This window comes from Tachypleus tridentatus, unplaced genomic scaffold, assembly GCF_004210375.1.
Source record: "Tachypleus tridentatus isolate NWPU-2018 unplaced genomic scaffold, ASM421037v1 Hic_cluster_2, whole genome shotgun sequence".
NCBI lineage: Eukaryota > Metazoa > Arthropoda > Merostomata > Xiphosura > Limulidae > Tachypleus > Tachypleus tridentatus.
Window position 1 is genome coordinate 19,425,932 of NW_027467782.1, and position 20,219 is coordinate 19,446,150.

Genomic DNA, 20,219 nt, shown 5'->3' on the forward strand with positions numbered 1-20,219 from the left:
TAGTGATCACCTGAGGTACACTACTTGTCACTGTGATCCAGTCAGATCTAACACCACTTATTACTATTCTTTGCTTTCTACTCTCCAGCTAAATTTCTATCTAATTTAATAACATTTTCCCCACACACCCACATTAATTTAAGTTGTTTGTGAGTGACCTTAGCAAATGCTTTTGAAATTCAAGATAAACCAAACCTACAGTATCTTATTAATCAACTCTTGCAGTAACATCCTCAATGAATGTCAAGATTTGTTTATAGAAAGAATTTCCTTTCTACTGTGATTGTGCAAAATGTGTATTTTGAAGTACTCTATTCAGTCTTGTTAATTAAAATCTAGTAAATTGTACTTCAAATAATGGATTTAGTTGTGTAGGATAAAATGTATTTTCTATAAAATGAGTGATATTTAATAGAAATTACTAACTTTTTTGAGTTTTTGGTAGACTGTTACTCATTGTTTTTGTTTAGTTATTAAACAAACAACATAGTGGTTGTGATACATAATCTCTTGAAATACATATCATTTTCTAATTATTTAATGTATTTATTGTATTGCATAAATATTTTGTGGTAAAATGTCTTTTGATTAACCTGTTTGTTGTTTGACACAATGAGCATCTCCCAGTTCTATCACCAGCTTCCTTAAAATAATTTCCCTTTTGAAAGGAGAGAAAACTTAACACGTTTTTTCAAACAACAAAAATACAAACATACATGTAACTAATTAAATGGATGCTAGACTTAAAGTACATAGCACTTAATTTTTGGACTTACAAGTTTAATGTTATGAGAAGTGGTTATAGGAGAACCTCAATACACTAAATTGTTACCTGATTAGAATTAAAATAAACTGAATTGTCAAAAATATAGATGTTTTCCAAAACCTAGATGCTTTTTTAGCTATGAATAAATTCTAAATTAAACTAGATAACATGCATCTCAATCTTGTTAGTAGATATACTCTGATACTTTTACTAGTTGTTTCCAGTATTTGTACAAATACTGGAAATACTGAGGAGTTTTATAATTTGGGTTTCAAATATTATCTAAACTAATAGTGTATTGTCTATAAGTGATCAAGAAAAAATGTATGCATAAATCTTAATATACATTAATGGTGCTACTAAACCTATAAAATGAAGAATAGATCCAGAACTCAATGTTTTAACACAAAGGATAGCATCCTTTGTCAAAATGGAATTAGTTTTCTGCCACTGATATACAGGGTGTGTGGAAAGTCACTGTGCAGTTTTATAATCATATTTGATTCAGTCTATTTCAAGCCAGCAACTGATAGTGGTGTTTAGAAACAAAATAAGAAGGATCAAGTCTGTATTGATGACAACGGTGGGTCACTTTCAACATTGTTTATAATTGTCATTCATATTTACCTCCTGTATTCTATATTGAAGCATGTCTGTTAATAAATATATAAGTGCACAGTGACTTTCTGAACACCCTGTATTATTTATTCACAAGCCCTTATTGGTAGTCTAGATAAATATAAAATATTTAATCAGCAACTAAAGAAATGCATGATGAAATAGTCATTTCTGTGTTGAAGAACAATACTTGCACATAAAATGTCTGTAGTGAAAATTGATAAGGCTCCTCTTACACATGCAACTATTTATATAATACATGCACTGAATTGTTAATAGTAATAACTTTGGTCTCTTATTTAATAATTTACTTATTTTTTGGTAGCTTGTGACATTTTTAGTTTGTTTTTTACAGGTAGCATTATTTGTTTACTATTTACTCTACATGTTTACCTTTTTTTTCAATATTAAGAAATATTAGTTTTAGATTAGTTGGTGTATACTTTTGCTGTTTGGTGAATTATGCCAGTGACTGGCTAAAAGAAATGTTAACTTTTTAATCTCATATTCTTGTAACTCATTGAAATAATGATGCAATGCTGATTTTAATTTTGTTTTGCCTTAACTTTAGATACATTGCTCAATCTTAAATTTCATCCATTTATAAGTTTTTAACTAAATTTTGTTAAGTATTTATTCTACAAATCATTGAAGTTATCTGCTAGGCAAGTAATGTAACTTGAATCTGTCTTGGAGTATAAAAAATTATTCTTTTATTTTGAAATAATAAACAGCACTTTATACTTCACTGGGGGCATTGTTTCAAACATAGAGATAGAAAACAAATGCAGGTTGTCCTGTTGGTAAACTGTTTTATTCCACTTTGATAGTGATTCCAAAAAGCCATTTTAACTTGATTAAAGTAACTATTCACTTTCAGACTAGTCAAGAACACTGAAATAAACTATTCAGAATGACTGGAACAATATCTAATAAAATACATACAAGTTTGTGTTGCAAATGTATGTGAGCATCTAACATGTTGAACAGATGAATTTGCATTGTAATTTTCTTACTGAAGCTAGTCATATAACATCACCCATAGTTGTATTTAGATGTTTGTTTTCACACACTAACACTTGCAGGTAGTTTCAAAATTTGACATTTTACGTGTGAAATAATACACTAAGAGTTAAAATAGCACTGACTGCTTTGGCAAATTACTCTAGGTAGAAAATCTGTATTATATGATGTAACTAATGCTTGAGTTAACTGCAGATACCAGTCACTTTCTGTTATTCTTTTGTCAGTTATAAATACTTTTAATGATAAGTCACTAAAGTGTGTTTTACAAGCTTCTTAACCACAGGTAAGAGTAAATTTTAATTAACACATTTAAATCTTATTTTCTACCTAAAATGTTTCTATAATTACTTTGAATACCTCTGAACTTTCTTTTGTATAGTATTAATAACAGTAGTAGTTGGTTTACTAACCACATTTTCAACAAATGTCAGTTTACAACTTACTTTCTCAGGATGTAGGACTTAACTTTACATGCAAAGCCAGAGAGTAAGTGGAATACACAAATAAATTACAAATGTTATTGTTACATAATCATTTAATTGTGATTTTAAATAATCCTGCAAAATATTTTCAGAAACGTACAAGTTTGGTATGTCAGTTAAAACTGTATTAGATTGAACTTCCATGGGATAAACACCACTACACTAAAACAATATTCTACATATATGGTACAGCTTATAAAATGTAAGATTTTGGAGAAGCATAATCACAAATTTGGGAGTCAAATTTTTCTAGGAAAGTTTTCACAAAAGTGGTATTCTTCTATAAGTAAAGAACAAAGATCATTTAACAAACTTCTAAACAATTTATTAGCAGCAGTAAGACTAGTACTCTTGCTACTGTATCAAAATACAAGTTCTACAACACTGTATCTCAAACTTAAAATCTGAAATGTACTAGTTTCACAATCACATCCCACTTTGTTGTTATTACTTTTAAGTACAATTTGAAGTGTAACCAACATCAATAGGAAAAATTTTCATTCATTAGAAGCAAAGGAACATAATGAATTAAAACTAATACACTACTACTGTAAACAGTCCAATGAAGCTATAGTCTAAATCTAGGTATTCTCTCCTATAGTTATCTACAGTTTTGTACAAACAATTTAATAGAGGTAACTTTCTCTTTTAAGCTGTTCCATTCATAAAATGTAGACTATGAATTTTCATATTTTCACTAACACCAATTAAAATTATTTAATGCAATGTAAGGTTGAAAATACAGTATCGTTCTATACAACCCATCAGATGAGCATAAATAAACCTGTTTGATTTAAAAAAACAAAAAAAATCCTTCATTACTAGTAAACTTTCAAAAACAATTACATAGTGACAATGGTAAGGGTTTTTATAAAAATTGTCCAGACTCTAGCATTCTGGACCATATAGAAATGCACCTAACATTCAAGAACCCACTGTCATTAGAGTTGTTCAGAGAGTATTAACCCTCCTTTTTATTAATAACAAGAAAATACTATGGTATTTTTCAATTCAGATTTCCCAACAGGCAATCCTGCTAATAACTTTTAACAAGATATGACTTTAGGTGAAAACTTTCAGATTTCAAGTTGAGTGCATAACCACCTGCCCCCTTTTCAAGTACGTTCGTAACTGTAAACTTATCAAACATACGAATTGAGATAGTTTATAGAGTTTTTTGTTTTCGCAAATCTACACTAAGGGTTAATTTTAACCTGATAGTCAACAACAATAACCGTCCACTTTTGGTATATTCTTCGCTGTCCGCAACCGATGGGAGCCATAAATCTTCGTATTTACAGCCTCATATGCTAACTATTAGGCCAGAGTCAGAATAATATATTTACAGTGACTAATTTTATTGGTGAATACCCTTTTGGATATTGTACAGGATTGAAAATAGTTCTGTTTATTGTTTTACATCACCTTGATGTTTAAATGATAGTTCGTCTGTTTATTTAAAATAAAAGAAACCAAAAATAAAATTCAAAGCACTTTAGATGTAGAAGTACTACATATTTTTATTTTTTTGAAACGTTTGGGAGAAGAAATCGATCACAAATAAATAATGCACAATCCAGTTACTAGTTTTAAAACTTTAGACTTCAGTGAAATAAGAGGCAATTTAATAATGGGGAGGGGCAAGATTTATTTAACCTAACGAAGCGACGAAATGTGCGCCTGAAGCGCACCTGTTACTGCTTGGATCCAGAGCTCGCCTTAGAGCCCTGGGAGTTATTTATTAAATATTATGCATTCTCCTGCCTTCCTAATCTTAATACATTTTTGCAAGGAAAGATTGAACCTCGGAGGTGCCTACTTCCATGTACCCCGCCACTAAACTTGATTTCGAAAAATGTTTATAGCTATGTTCATTTCTTTACTAAATCTTAATGGACATTTCATGAATTCATTTTGAACTTTCTAATTCTGCAGTTTTAAAATTTCGTGCATCAACGATTAAGTTTCGGTAATACGTAAATTATCATCTACACTGAGAACTGAGTAATTGCTACGGAAAATATTTCTGGTATTGTCGACAGTCGCTATTATTTGAGGAATTTCGCTCATTTGCTTTTCAATATCTTAGCAATTGAAACACGTAATTTGTCACCACGTTTACAAATTCTTCAACCATTTTTCAGCAAAGGCGAAGAAATTCGTGTGCTTGGACGCACGAGATATCTGGCAAGGCTATAGTTTTCATTTTCTCAATGGCGAACGCACGAATGTGAGTACATGCTTGTATAATCAAAGTTTCCCGATAAAGTTAAATGGTGTCACGTTGTTCGACATGGTTAAAGATACGCTGATCAAAAACTGTGATTGCTGAAAATAAAACAATAAAGGAATATTTTTAAAACGAGAATTATCCAGATTAATTCAGAATGTTGCCATTCTGGCATTTACCACGTTCATGATGCTTACAATAAAGTTCGAAGGGCAAGAAGCCCTTTCCGAAAGTCCTCCAATCCACGGGCGGTAGCAATGCTATCAGGTCTATACGGTTGTCGCGTGGGTGAGTCGGAGTGTCGAATGTACCGTTCTGTAGAAGAGTGAGCAATAGAAGTGCTTATACGTGTTCCAGACAACACAGTTAGTCGATAAGATTACGTTCATATTGAAGAAAATTGTGAATTTTTAACATTTGTATTAGACTCTAGATTTGTCAAAAAAAAAAGGGGCAGAAGAAAGTATGGAGATTCAACAATGTTTCTCGCGATGTACCTGAGCACGTGTGCCACGTTTGGTCTCGCATACTTTTAAGAGGTTTTTTGTTTGTTTTGTTTTTTGAATTTCGCGCAAAGCTACAAGAGGGCTATCTGCGCTAGCTGTCCCTAATTTAGCAATGTAAGACAAAGGGAAGGCAGCTAGTTAACCTCATCCACTGCCAACGCTTGGGCTACTATTTTACCAACGAATAGTGAGATTGACCGTCACTTTAGAACGCCCCATGACTGAAAAGGTGAGCACGTTTTGTGTGACGGGAATTTGAACCCACAACCCTCAGATTACGAGTCGACTGGCTTAACCAGCTGGCCATACCGAGCCTAGAGGTTTTGTTTTGAATTTCGCGCAAAACTACACTAGAACTATCTGCACTAGTCGTCCCTAATTTAGCAGTGTAAGACTACAGAAAAGGCAGCTTGTCATCACCATCCACCCATACATGACGAGGATCTAGGTGTAGGTTACAGAGTTGTACCTGGCGTCGTTTTGTGGTCCTTGTTCTTCTAAGAATCCAACGGCACAACGCTTACAACAATATTCACAATCCTTCTTAAAAGTTAATCTGAGGGTCGCGGGTTCGAAACCGCGTCACGCCAAACATGTTCGTTTTTTTTTAGCCGTGGGGACGTTATAATATGACGGTTAATCCTACTATTCTATGGAAAAATAGTAGTCCAAGTAGCTTTGGGCAAAATTCAAAAAATAAACAATCTTGCTGATCAGCAGTTCAAATAATCATTTAATTAAAAAATCATAAGTGAAAGTTGGTGGCATTCTGGGCTTACAAGAGATGGTATACAGTAAAATGTCTCCAGAATGCTATGTTGAAACCAACCGATTATTACATCGTCGGTATATTTTGTTAGTTGAAAATTTATTACAAATCTTTCTCAGCTATAAAGCCAAATTTAGTAGTGATATGTTTGTCTGATGTCTCACGTTAATCGTTCGATCTCTTTGTCTTGTAATAAAATCTTGGCAGTGTGTTTGTGTTTTTCATATAGCAAAGCTATCTGCTCTGTCCATCGAGGGAATCGAACCCTTCTTTTTTAACGTTGTAAATCTGTAGACTTACTGCTGTCCCAGCAGTGATGAATCTCAACAAACCAGTCGAAATTCTCAATACACAGCTTTGTCAAACTGAAGTTATTAAAGTTCTAGAGAAAGTTAATGTTGGATTCAACTGTTAATGACGACCAGTGATTTTGGTAGAAAAGAAAAGGTAGTTCAAGATATATAAAAAAAAACCTTATAAGTAAATGTTAGCTGATTAAACCTTCAGCTCAATTTGTAGAGTATACTTGTCTAATGTGCGAGACGACAAGGATTTGATATTGAAATATTTTGACAGGACTTTACATGAGAAATTAATGTATATGGAAATATGTATGTGCAGAGTCTGACCGACCTTTATTCACACGCAAAACAGGTGTTCTGTTTTGTCAAACTACTTCAGTTATATTTCTCTTGATGTGTATGTCGTAATAAATATTATTAAAAATTTAATGGTCTGCAAACATTAAAATCTAGTTAATTTTCTCATATGCTTCAATGATGCTCCTTTAATATATTTGAACTATGAACAGCCACTTAGATCAGATGAAGTATACATCCAACCAAAATGCAGTGTTAGACTGTCAGCTGTTTTTCCATCTCAATTTTAGAGATCTGATAACGACACATTTTCGACAAACAAGTGAAGAGAGTGCCTTCGTATAAGACAGCTTTAAGAGCTGGAAAAGTGTACAGGTGATTCATATAAGAATAACTTAAAACTTAACCACAATAAATCAGAGTGACACGTTGACTGTAAAGGCAGATATGCTGCATACAAAAAGTAAAACGGCGAAAAAATACAGTATCACATCTAATACATAAACAGCATAAAGAAACGATGAGTACAATTCGTTAATACATCAAAACTGTAGCGGATACGGTCAGACTAACAGTGGTCCGAAACACTGCACAAAGGAGACATTGAGAGACAAATTATGAGGTTAATGAAGTCAATCTCATAACAGTATTGGATCTATTGCAAAAAAATATTCAGAAATGCTGCGATCCAAGCTGGCAGAAGAACAAGCTAATGCGAAGTATAATCATCACACATTACAAAATGCGTTACTTGAAATTATATCAGATATCATTTTAGATGAAACAAGGAAAAAAGTAGCAAATGCAAACCTATTCTCCATTTTGGTAGATGAATTCAAAGATTTGTCTAGAAGGGAGCAATTTTTAGTTGTTATAAGATATTTCTTCGAATGAGTAATCCATTAAGGATTTACTGGTTTCATGACAGCAGAAAGTTCAAATGCACATGTCCAGGCGGAGCTAGTATAAAGTGTAATTGATATACGAAATTTGACAACTCAGTGCATGTTGATGTCAGTGCAATGAGTGACAAGTGTAGTTGTGTTTAGTAAAGAATAAAAGAGATCATGCTATAGGCTTTATATGTACATTGACTTGCCCATAAGCTGAACTTGGTCATTGTGAATGTTGTCAAATCAGTCATTTTTGCAAATGATTTTTACTCAACATTGGAAACGAGCTATGTCTTTCTCAGTAGTTCATACGCACATGACAAGTGAATCAAATACCAAAAATACGTGTCCGGCTGACAAATGAGATGAGCCTAAAATTTTACTTTAACACTCCTTGGATAGCCAGATCAGAGCGACTAAAGAATAGAGAGTCATCTGTACAAAGAAGGTTTGTGATAATCCTGTTGGTGGTGGGTTTTTGCATGTTACGGTAAAGCTCTATCACATGTAAAGATAGGTGGAAACATCAAGGCTAGTGGAGAACAAAAACTGTGCACATAGAGCTCAATGCAAGTTGAGAAAAGCTATTATGTGAAAGAGATAAGTATCCATTAAAAATGCATTTTCAGTGTAGGAAACTTTTAATTTTCAGCATATTTGTAATGAGCTTAGTTATTATTTATATTTTACATATAAAATATTTGCAGTATTCATTATATTATTTTACAAGAACATAAGAAGACAAACAAACATGGTAATAAAGTCCACTCAAGCATATAAAGCATTAAATTAAAATCTAAAGCATCACTTTTCTCTTTTGTATTTATATAACCAGATTTTGCAACAAGTTAATAGTACTTGCAACGGTATCAGCCAAATTATTCCAAAAGGTAAAATCTGTAAAGCAATATTTTCAAGGACTGTTTGCATATAATAAGCTTAAAATAAAACTTTATTACTTTTAATGTTGAAGTTTTTTACATTTTGTATATATACATTTCATACTTTTTGCTGTTAATATATGTTTTTAATATTTTCCAAGTTTATTCTTTTAGTTCAGTTTATTAGAGAAGAATGAGTTTCTGTTTTTAATATTTTTAGAAAAAGCACAGATATTAGTGGTTTCATCTCAATTGACAGTTAGATTTTTCTCAAAATAATTTTGAAATTTTAATTTTCTTATAGTGAAAAGAAAGTCTTCCTTAAGGGATTAAGAAGGTATGGTCTTGGAAATTTGGTGATGTTTGAGAAAGTTGTAAAAACTGGGAATTAAACAGAGATTAAGTAAGTTTGTGTGCATTATGTTGTAAAGCAAAGCTGTATTTAAAATGTTTGTCTCAAAATATTAAAAAATTGCTTTTATGAAAATGTAGGTTTCTCTGTAATTTACGCATGTATCCTCATAAACATGCCAAATGCAAATGGTTCAAATTAGACCTTATACAAATGAACACACCTTTTTCATGAGAGTAGTACTGAAGTCAATGAAATAATACATATTATAACATTGTGTTTATACTTGTGTAATGCTTTAAACATTTAAATTGAAATAATAGTATGTGGTGTTTTAATGACTATCTTTCTATTGAAACATGGAAGAATGTTCAAAAAATATTACAAAACTTACCTCCTCTGCGACTTGCAACTGTTCCATGACTGCTAGGGTTTCTTTGCTTGTCTAAACATTGGTCTGATTTTTTATCACTTGCTCTAGTCCTTTGTATTCCACTCAATTGCTTTTAGCAATATCGATCTTGTGACACTTTCCAACTTTGTCAGTGTGTCTTCTGTCTTTGTACTGTATCTGTCTTGTTAAGATAATGTTATAACTTTTCTCTACAAAGAGCTGCTGTTGGGTTTCCTAGTATTATGATCATTCAGAGATACTTTGAATGTTACGTGTTTTCTAGTTTATTTTCATAATTTTTTTTCCTATTGACAAGCTAACTTGTGAATTCTAGGATTATTATATTTGGCATAGAGCCAAATCAGGTCTCTCCCATCCCATATCTGGTGTTGTACAATAATCAGAGTGGGAGGAGTCATTCTCAGTTGAGGCTGTTACATATCTTACTTGTAGTGAAATGGAAACATATATCAGACAAATGTTTTGGGTATTTTCCTGGTTGCTTTTGCTGTACTTTACTTGATGGCTGAAAGATCTGGGAGCAAATATTTAATTCACTCCATTCACAGATTTTGTAACTCATGCTGGAAAGTTTACTTCTCAGTTATGCCAAGGAGCAGTTATGCTTTACCTGACATGTCACAACTTCATGATTTAACCTACCCCCCTGCCAGGTGTAAGTATTTTCCAACTCTCAAATAATACATCTACTCCTTGAATTTCAGAGTTTAAAGTGGAGTGTGTGATAAATCTGTTTAAATTGATATATCCTGATGGGACAGGGTAAGTCTAAAAGACTTGCAACCCTCAAATCATTTATCTTTTTTCTCTTACCTTTATAGGTGCTCTATTCTACACCTCAGTAACCTACTCAGTGGCATGTGGATGCCCAACAAGGTATACTAAAATATAAATTTGCATCCTGCAGCCAATCAAGTCTGTAATGCTCACTGTTGAGATGGGATGTTCCAAAAGACCACTAGAGGTTGTTCTCATGGTATCTTATTTGTTAAACAAAACCCAGTTCAAACCATACCTGCTCATGGACTGTCATGAGCAAACTAGTGTTGGAATAACTGCCCATTTTTCTGGTTTTAGTTTAATAAACCAGGACTGGAAGCCTTTTAAAAGTAAGGTTGCATGCTAAATTATTGCATTGTCTTAAGGTGTTTTGTTCCTCCAACCTCCCCAGTGCATTTTTACTCCCCTATTATTTAGTAGGGTATGGGAGTTCTTGCCATTTGCTAGTTTTTAGTTGCTGGGGTCATGGATCAGAGACTTCCTCCTGAGTGTAACCAGTTTTACTCAGTGGAAAGTAGAGCAGTGGTGTTCTGTTGGTGTGAATGGTGTAGATCCGTCTAATGCAGAGTGGATGAGAAATACCTGATACTGTCTGGTTTTGGACTGTAGATAACCCATGTATGGTTTTTTATCACTTTAGTCATACTGCACCATCTTGCACGTCCATTTCCATTACTTGGGTTTTGGATTGTGCATAATTTTCCCTGAACTTAGAGAAGCATATCTTTATTTTGAGTAGAGAATATCCTTGTACATAAGGGATGCAGTCTGTCATGGGTGTGCCCCTACATGTTTCCATTGTAGAGGGTGTCACAGTTCATGAGTTCCCTTTGGGTACATTCCAAAGAGGATGCTTGTTTAGATAACTTTTGCACCTCTCCTTCCACCTTTTCATTGTTTATTGTTATTATATGAGTAAGGGTAAGATATTATATAATCAGTTAACATTTTCCAACACTGAAAATATATTTCTAATAGATATTCTCTGTGCTTCCATCCTCCCTTCTTTCTGTGCACCTCTACTTGCCTAGTCTCAGTGCATAGAGAAGGAAAAGATATTATCTCAGTAGAGGTAAGTACCTATCAGAAATGTATTTTTGGTGTTGGAACATGCCAATTTCACTCGTACTGTAAATAATTTTATAGAAATGTTTATTTTCAAGTTACCGTTTTATGTCTGATTTCAAATGTAAGAATATTTTAAAACCCAGCACATACATGTAAGAAAAATTTCTTTTCAAGAGAATATTCTATACTAGGAAATAACTTGCTAAATAAAAGTACAAATGTTGCTATTTGATCATATAAATTTTTCCCAAATGTTTAAAATGTTATGTGTATAGTCTATTATTGCATCACATTATCATTTATTAAAACTGTGATATTTCATTTCTTATGTAGTTGTATTTCAGTTTGAATTCTAGAAATGTAAATTAATTGTAACCAGTGCATAACAATATCTGAAATTAATAGAACCTTGATATAGTAAATTAACTGTCTAGTAAATAACAAAACTGGGAGGCCTGTACAAAGTTGGCGTGTTAGCTTTGAGTAGTTTAAAAAGAGTCAGTTTGTATTTGCTTGCTATGATTATATTTTGTAAATTTTTCTTGATCATTTTCTCAGATTTATTGACTTAGTGTCTTATGTTTTCAGTCTTGTAATATTATCAGCATTTTAACCAACATACCTGTCTGTTTCAAAAGTGTTTGACTTAGAAGGTCAGTGGCTTCATCATTGTACAAAAGGAAAACATCTGAGTAAAATTAAAAAAATCGTATAGTAATATCTCGACCAGACTACGTCTACTATAACCATTGCTGGTGAGGTCCTTTTCCAAGTAATATGATTCTTCAAGCTGGCTAACACACTAGTGTTTGAAATACTGTTTTTATTAACAAACTACTTTACAAGAACTGTTACAGTGTGAACTTGATTAGGTTAGGGAAGTGTAACTTTTCATCAGTTTTATTTTTCACAAAACTCCAGAATTGATGGAAATTAGATCCTATGTTCAGAAATGGAAAATGCGAGCTGTGAGGGAAAAAATAAAATGAATGATCAATCACAAATTGAAGGAAAACAAGCTCCAATAGAATCCTGGGGAGATATTGTGAAAAAGAATGTTCATATTTTCTTCCGTAACGATGATTACTCCAAGATCATAGCAGAAGTAAGTTCCTTGAGTATTGAAGCAATACAGTATGGTTACAAAGAAAATCTTGCATTTAAAGTGATTATATTTTAGAAATCATGTTTCACCAGAAGCAAGTTAAAAGTTGTAAGTTCAATCACATAGACCTGAAAGCCTTTATGAGTTTCAATTCAAATTCTTAACAAATGTGACAAAAATTTCTGAACATCTTTGGCGGAGAAATTTCTGGAGATTGAAGACTGTTTTATATCTTTCTTATCTCACTTGTTATCTGAATTTTTCTTTCAATGATAGAACTTGTAAGAATCTCATGATAGTTCCTTTGTCAAAGTTTTGGTTCCATGATGGGAGTTTTAAAATTTACCTGTCCTTGATTCATTCATCTTTCATTTTGTTGTTTTGGAATGATTTATAGCTTTTAGCTCTCTCTTTATGGTCTGTCTTTACCTCTCTGTCTTCACACACACAAACTGTTAACTAATCTTCCACATAGCATTGATTGCCTTAATTATGGGGTTGATTAGCAGGTTTTTGCTCAGTATGTGGTTTACACTGAATTTCACCAACACTTAGCTGGAAGAGTTTGTTTATGATTCTAAGTTTCATCTTTTATGTTTTCAGTCTTTTGTTAATCTGTGTCTTTTGTATAGACATTCTGTAACTTTGTAGATAACCTCTTTTCCTCTATCTCCTTTGGGTTCTGAATCTTTTCAACAATACCAGTGTCCAGAAAAGTGTTTATATACTTATGGAGTTGGCGTTATCTTCATAAATTTGTCTTTCTGCATAACAAAGAACTCTTACCCTTTTTCACACTGTTGTGTAAATTCCTACACATGCTATAAGTCTAGAATAAAGCTCTCACTTCACTGTGTGTCAGTGAGTAGTATGCTGGTATGTGATTTAATTACCATTAGACTATAGCCGTCCACTAATAGGAAGGCAAGATGCACAGTAATCCTCATGAGCTCTGACTCTTGAACACTAACTCGTTTTTTATGATTCGTGTTTTACATGATATTTTTGATTTTCAGAAACAACAAAAAATGTTTAATTGATCGGTTAGAACTTTTATTTAAATTATCTTAAATTTTTCTTTTAACCCTCTTCCTTCAGGTAGGTAAAAGTACATGACCTTTAGACTTACATTCACAATTTAACTTTATTAACATTATATACAAATAATCTTGGCATGAAAACATAGTCAGTGAATCAAATTTTAATATCTTGTAAATATTAAGTTCTTGTTTATATAACAAAATATTTACAAAAGCCTTAATTTTCCCTGGTATGAAAATTGACATTATTCTCCAAGTATTCCCTCTTTTTTAATTATTTGCTACAACTCTTGAGAAGTACAAAGTTGCACATATATTTCTCATTATAATCCAGATATTACTAAGGTAAAGTCTATTTTTTATAGCCTTTAATCTTATTTGCATATGGAGCCATAAGATACAAAACCAGACATAGTTCCCATGCACACCTACTGCATTCTCTCTTTTACAAATTTCCAGTAGCTCTCTCCTGCTGATATTTTATACCGAATTATTATAATCAATGGAAAGCCAAAAAAGTGATGTATTATATTGTTTACTGTACAGAGCATTGTGTGTTTCAAGCTCTTTTCCATCAAGATAGTTCTGCAAACTTTGGAATACATGATAATCGGATGGGACAAGGTCTGGAGAATAAGTAGGATGTGGAAGTTTTTTTTCAGTCTAGCTCTTCAATCTTTGCAGATGTGATCCTTGTTGTATGGGGCCATGTATTATCCTGGTATAACACAACACCTTTACGACTGATTACAGCAATATTCAGTGTAACATTCAAGTGCTATAACTGTTGACAACAGAAGTCTGATGTAATCATTACATTGAGTGGCAGCAACTCAAAGTGGATGGATCCCACCAAATGCTTAACAAGACTTTCCTATGGTGTAGGCCCATTTTCTTCAGTGCTTAACATTCTTATAAAATAATCATTTTTCATCTCCAGGCACTAACCTTTCCAAAAAGGTGAGTTACATTCATGAGATTGCAGATAAGTGCAAATGTCCACTCTTGTTCTAAGGTTGGCTTTTGTCAAATCATGGGGGACCCATTTTTTAAGCTTTGACATCTTTCCAAGCTGTTGCAGATGATAGTAAACTGTTGAATGGGTTGAATTAAACTTCCGTGCTAGTTCTTCAACTATTACAGCACAGTCTTTATCAAGTGCAGCCTGCAGCGAGTTATCATTAAACTCAACAGGACAAACTGAACTTTTGAAACCATCTTCAACATTTTATTTCATTGAGACTCCACCATAAGCATCTTGCATGTTTCTTGTAGTTTCTGCTGTACTATTGCCTTTTTTACACTCGTAAAGCATTATATTACTTTTCTTTCCTTTTTAGTGCTTTTTTTGGGGTATTTTTAAATGATGCAGTTTGTATTGATGCTGCTCTTCATCTGTTCTACCTTTAGTAAATTACCTTTTGGACCAGAGGACTACAACAGGTTTTTTTCATTACATATGGCCTTGTTGGTCCCTTCATCTACTGTTCTTTGTTCTTTTGTTACTGTATGGTTTGTCTTCTTTGAGGGTTAGCCATTTCAGGTCCTTGAGATGAGTTGTTTCTGAAGCAACCCCTTGGCTCCAGTTTTGTAGGAGCTTTGTTCTCCAACTCTTTTTCTGATGAATCGCCTTTTCTATGCCTGTTCAGTTCCTCAGGACTTTCTCAGAGGTTTTGCTAAACTTTTACTCTCCCTCTCACCTGTGTAAAAAATCCTTGAGACAATTCCTCATCCCCACCATGAGGTTGTACTTTCATCCTTTTATTATTCCCACAAAGTTGGAAAATTGTTGGCCAAACATCATCCTATCTTATTTGATTCAGTTTTGGTTTTTCCTGTTTCTGATGGGCAGTTTCTCACTCTACAGATACTATTCCTTGTGATGGATGACCAATCCTGGTTTTCAGACATTTCCTCCACATCATGATTTTGCTTCATTTGGTTTATCTTCTGTGGGTGAAATATTTAGTTTTCAGTTCCTCCCTTCTGTGTTGGTTCCATCCTCTCCTTTATTCATTGTCTCATTCCAATTGCCTATATTCACTCATCATCGTGGCTCTAATTTGAATTGTTTACGTTTCTGCATTGTTTTTTTCATAATGACCTCATTCAAACATTATGTATTATTAAGATCATAGAACACACTAAGTGTCCAGTGTTTGCTCAAAAGAAATATTTGCTGAAAATTCACAGAAAGTGGAGAGAAGTACTAAAAGTATTAAGCTCTTCTGTTGAGGCTTTGTGCATATCATTCATTGATTTCTATGGGTGCACGCACGCACACACATATATATTATAAATATATATTCCAGGCTATTCAACATTTGACAAAAATATGAAGGACAGCACTAGGTGTGTGTCTGCTGTCTTTAGTCATGGTAATCCGTGGTACTGTCTCTCAGTGTGACATCTAATTGCAGATGTATGTGCCTGTTAACAATGATTCATGTATCCCTCCTGTGTTTTCCCCCCATGCAAGTTCCATTTCCCTCAAATTCTTCTAGTGGAGTTGGGGAAGTCAACATAGAGTTCCTCATTAAATGGAATACCAATATTCCAATACTAAGTGGACACATCCTTTGCTTGGAAAGTAGGATTGGGGTGTTACCTGATATTGTACTTCAGGTATCTGCTGTTTTATGAAGTAAGTTGATTATAACAAGATGGATAAGTCATGGGTTTACTTTAGAACGTGGGTCTGTATGCTTTTTCTGTTTAATTTTTTGTAATATCTCATGTAGGTATTCCTCTAATATGGAATGACCTGACATATAGGTCTAGCAACTCTAAACACTTATGTCCAGCTATCTTTCTGTGAGATTATACATGCTTGAATAATCTGCCATCTCATCAGCTTGTGACATATGCACTCACCAAAAGATTCTTATTCACAATCTTTTCCCCTATAACTTCAGCTGCACAAAAAACATTCTCTGCTTGAAATGGATGTGGTTTCTCACTGAGTGCTGCCTCCCATGATTACTTGCACGGAGAGCTATGGTCTTATGATGATTACATTAAAGACTGGTGCAGTATATGTTGATGCACGTAAGGGGATGGGAACTTTGTTCAAGGCTTCTGGCATTTGCAGGAACATGCATGATAGTACACATGAGGTAATAGCTCTTTGTAGTAAAAAAAAACTGTTAGCTTTAGGATCAGCAATCTTTTTTGATATCTCATTTTAAAATCACTCTTCCAAAGATTTATTCTGTTTCAATTGAATATCAGGATTTCATGTTTTTTTTAATTGAACTGAGTGAGATGTTATAGTATTCACAAAAACTTTGTTGTGATATATTTCAAAAAAGTATAGTTGAACTTGATCTCATTGCCTTTGTTTGCTATTGTTTTGGCTGTTATCACATCATGCTAGTCTAAACAGGTATTTAGGTCATCCTATGTTCCGTGCCTTAGGGGCAACATTGCACATTTTTGATACTTTACTGGTTTAAAGTTCTAAGTCCATCTTCTGTAGCAGTGGGTACTGTGAGTCTTTCTTGGAAAAAAACTTGTTTCTCTGAACCTGCCTATTTTATCTTCATTCTCAAGTAATGGGTAAGATAAGATCAGTTAATTCCACTGTTCAAATCTTATTGCCTCATGCTGACTTGCTCCTTAATGATTTTCATTCTTCTTGCCTGTCCCAAAGAAATCCTGTTCCATTACTTTTGATAAATCTTCTGTAATGGCTAGCTGTTATATACAGAATTTGAAGTTTTATTTTTTTCATGTTTCATATACCATTTTCATGATTATGGTTTGTTTTGTTTCAGTTGCAGTCTTCATGTCTTTGTGTTCACTGTTTTTTCTTGCTGTTTTATGTGTTTTTCATACATCTTTCTTTGGTACCAAGATGTCATCATTGGATGTAAGCCTGGTATTAATTTGCCTGTCTTTGTTTGAACCTTGTGCATCTTGTTTCCATTCTTCCTCTGAAGATATGTTGTATTTTGTTACTAACTTCAAGATTAAGATGATTTGACATTTTTCAATTTTTTTTCATACTCTTATTTTTTCTTTTAGAAAGGTTCTGTACAGACACCTTAGTCTTTCTACCAGAGATTTGGGCTGAGATAGTCACAGCTGTTTTTCTTATATTATGTTACCTAGCCTGACTGACCTCAATTCTTCTTTTTTTGTTTTATGCCTTTTTCTTTTTGTAGTTTTCTTAACTCACCAATAAGGCTGTCTGTTTCTGGTGTGAAAAATGTAATATTTCCAAGGAGATCAACATTAGTTTTTATATTTTGCAATGGCTCATGTTCCACAGGTCTTGCTTTATTCATTCCATTGAATTTGTTTGTGCACCTCATATGTCTTGTTTATCAAGGTGTTTCTGACCACCTTAATTGGATTTCAGGTTATATAACATATTTAACATTTGGCTATCTGTGTAAGGTCTCATGGACTCTGCATCTTGTTCTTTACATCATTTAGTATTTTTATTGTTCTTCAGATGGAATCTCTCTTGGGAGTTTTGTATTTCCTACCTAGTATCCTTTATTAACTTTTTTACAGGGTTTCTGAAATTCTGAATAATTTTGACTACATATACAGCACGGAACAAGAAAGGTAGAATAATTAAGTACAGTCTCTTTTTATCCATTAAGAACCTTTATTTATATTCATTCATCCAGTCGAAAGTCTCTTATTTTCTCTAGTGTATGTTTTTTTCGTACGCAACCCCCAGTTATTTCTGTAGCACTTTAAAATCACCCAGTTTACAAATCAAGAGGTGTGTACAGTTTTGAAATTATTTAATTATTTATATAATGAGATAACAAGATTAAAGTATGTCCTTTTATAACATATGTCTGAGTTGTTCCCCCAAGAATATACAACTGCATTATTGATATATCTTCCTCTAACCTATTTTATGTCACTACCATTGTTGGCTTCACAGGTTTAACATAACATTACTCCTAACAAAATTACTCCTTTGATTAAATTAAATGATTTCATGAATGTGTGTTCTTTAGAGCCTGTCTTTTATTTGCACTAATTTTTATTCCTCAAATCTGCAAATTTTCTTGTTCTGAATTGTACTTCAGCTTCATTTGGTGATATATTTCTTGTAGTCTAATTTATTATGTTCCTGTGTTGTAGCTTTTGGTTTTATACTTTTCAGTTTCTTTTTATGTTTATTTGTTCCCATCTACTTTAACATTGTGAGTATTCTAAATCTAAAAACTTCAAATGTTGGGTCTATTTAATTCAAATTTTACATCTTTATAATTCAAACAACTTTCAAGTAGATACTACTCTCAAAACCCTTCTGTTGAACATCCCCACAAATGAATTGTCATCATAACTACAAGCTTAAGTAAATATTCTGTTTATGTGTGTGTGTGTGTGTGTGTGTGTACTAACCATGCACTGCTTTCTAAAAGCTTGCCAAATTTCATAAAGATACACATATCACATTAAAAGTTAGAGTATGGATACTTTCATATTGGTTATATGGTTAGTCAGAATTACCAAACCTATATCAAGAGAGTTAGTTAAATTGTAATGTCCCACCACAATTATTTATGTATTATGAATCAGTTTTCATAAAGAAAATCCTTACTCATCTTTAGTTAAGTTACAGCAACAGCAACAAATATTGCATTGTAATAACTTGAGTTTTGCGAAAATTAATTTTTTCCACAGTTACATTAAAATGAATATCTTTAAATGATTTTTATAACTAATGTGTAATTCAAATATATTCATCTTTCATAGTTTTGATATAACTTTTTCCCACCAGCCATAATGCAAAATGGCTGGTGCTTTGATCTTATTATCATTACATTTCTCTTTCAATTTATCAAAACTTTTACAACAGTTTCAGTTAAAGTTCATGTTATCCATGTGTGTTTTAAAGATAAACAGCTTACGATTATATTGTGTATTTCTTTTATATTCTGTAGGTGCTTAAAGCTGCAAAAACTGAGGAACATCATGAAACACCAAAAAAAGACAGTGAACCAGACTTTCGGAGACTGTACAGTTACTTAGTGAATCTGTTGGAGAGTAATATCCTCCTGACTTACCACCTGCAGAGAGTGAAGTTATAATTATACTTCTTAAAGATCTTGCTCAAGTGGTAAAATATCCTCTTTCACAGGAAGAAAAAGAATTCTGAGAAGTAAGTTATGTAGTAAATTAGAAAATATAAATGTTGTATAACGAGTTAATGATTTTGTTTTTTCAAACCTGATTTGCAAAAAATGAAAATGCCTTGTTAAAAGAAATTCTTTTAATCTTGTGCTTGTGGAGTTGGACAGTTAGATTGAACTGTTAATGTGTAATTTTATGCATGTAATAATTGCAAATATACTTTGGGCATCTTCATAAAATTATGTAAGTTATTAGTAAACATTACAAATATGGTGTACACAGAAAATCCAAACTTAGTTATAGAATATTTTTCTAAAAATTTGTCTGTAATGCTACCAATTCAGAGTGATTCAGGCATTAACTAGTCTTGTGTGCAAACTGAATTTCATGTTAACTGTTTTGAAATGGGTCATGGGTCAAAGGCCATGTCATTGTTTTGTTGACCAACATTCAAAATTTTATTGAACTACTATTTTATGAATTTATCTCCTTAAGTTTAGTATCAAACTGTACATTATAATTCAGATTTTCATATTAAATATTATTTAATTTCTTAATTAAAAATTAAACATTAAAGTTCAATT

General features: G+C 32.7%; 1 long non-coding RNA gene across 3 annotated transcripts; it reads left to right on the forward strand.

Moving 5' to 3' along the window:
• The first annotated feature begins 7,830 nt into the window (after positions 1–7,830).
• On the forward strand, positions 7,831–19,635 carry LOC143243063 (uncharacterized). 3 transcript variants are annotated; one of them, XR_013023833.1, is made up of 4 exons: positions 7,840–8,337; positions 9,075–9,173; positions 12,307–12,490; positions 19,446–19,634. It is a non-coding gene; the product is annotated as an uncharacterized LOC143243063 (long non-coding RNA). The 3 variants fall into 3 exon arrangements; XR_013023835.1 differs by lacking the exon at positions 12,307–12,490 and having other exon boundaries at positions 7,847–8,337; positions 19,446–19,630; XR_013023834.1 differs by lacking the exon at positions 12,307–12,490 and having other exon boundaries at positions 7,831–9,173; positions 19,446–19,635.
• The last annotated feature ends 584 nt before the right edge of the window (positions 19,636–20,219 follow it).